The sequence below is a fragment of the Hippoglossus stenolepis genome, chromosome 10 (genome assembly GCF_022539355.2).
Source record: "Hippoglossus stenolepis isolate QCI-W04-F060 chromosome 10, HSTE1.2, whole genome shotgun sequence".
Taxonomy (NCBI): Eukaryota; Metazoa; Chordata; class Actinopteri; order Pleuronectiformes; family Pleuronectidae; genus Hippoglossus; species Hippoglossus stenolepis.
This window is the reverse complement of record NC_061492.1, coordinates 26,354,899-26,355,971: the sequence shown is the minus strand read 5'-3', so window position 1 is coordinate 26,355,971 and position 1,073 is coordinate 26,354,899.

The following is a 1,073-nucleotide window of genomic DNA, read 5'->3' as shown; positions in this document are numbered from 1 at the left end:
CCACAGTCAAAGTGCTTGCTCATTGTGGGAGCTGTTGCATTTCTCTATGAATATAAGGTCTTGACCTTTTATGTTATGATCTGGTTCTTAAAATTGAACTGAATTAAATACCTTTTATTATAATTTATTCATAATTTTTCCATGGATTTTTTGTGTGAAGCACTTTATAACCTTGTTTAGATAAGTGCTATACAAATAAAGTTATCATTATTACTCAGAAAGACATGGATACAGTGTATTAGTAGACTGCTGTGTATGTACTTTTTGATTGTCTTGTGTTATCGATGTTTGTTGTCGTCTCGTTCTCTGTCTTTCCCTTTTCTCTGCCTCCTGCACCCACATACTGTAAGCTTTCCAATCTGCTTGAAATGGTTTTACATTTTTTAAGTTGTCTTTTGGACACAGTTGCAATCCGCTGTTTTTCTCTCTCTCTTTCAATTTCTCTTTTAACTGCTCAAGTTGTCTTTTACTACAACTTCCTTTTGTCATTTGACTGAGGCTTCCTGGATAGGTTTCATTCATTTGTTTTAATAAATGTGGCAGAATTGGGGTCACGCCGTCAGCGTTCATCTTTTCAGGCCTTTACCCATGTCTAGCTTTTTGTTCTACTGTGTTTCTTTCCTCGTACGACACTACGCCTAAAAATGCTGCAGACAACAGTACTAGACAACACGACAAAAACAACTAAGACACGTCTGTCAGCAATTTAGCTCTGTTTTTGAGATTTCCAATCTTTATTCCTAGACTCTGCTATATTCTTCAGATTAAATAAAAAATGTTCTCACTGCATGGTTTCTTTCCTTTCCCCTTGGATTAGATCGCAATCTGGGCTCCGTTGGATGACAGCTCCTCACCCGTTGGGAGGAATACAATTTTCTAAGTGGGCCCTTCTGTCCTTTCCTTGGAGTCCAGATCCAATCTCATCCTCGTCGCTAGTTTTGTGGTGGAAATTCTTGGTGAGAGAAATTTAATAACAATTCTCAGAACTGTCTTTTGTGAATTTATTGAAGCAGGAAATCCAACAGAGAATGCAACAATAAATATAAAAAAAGAATATATCTAAGATTAAGATT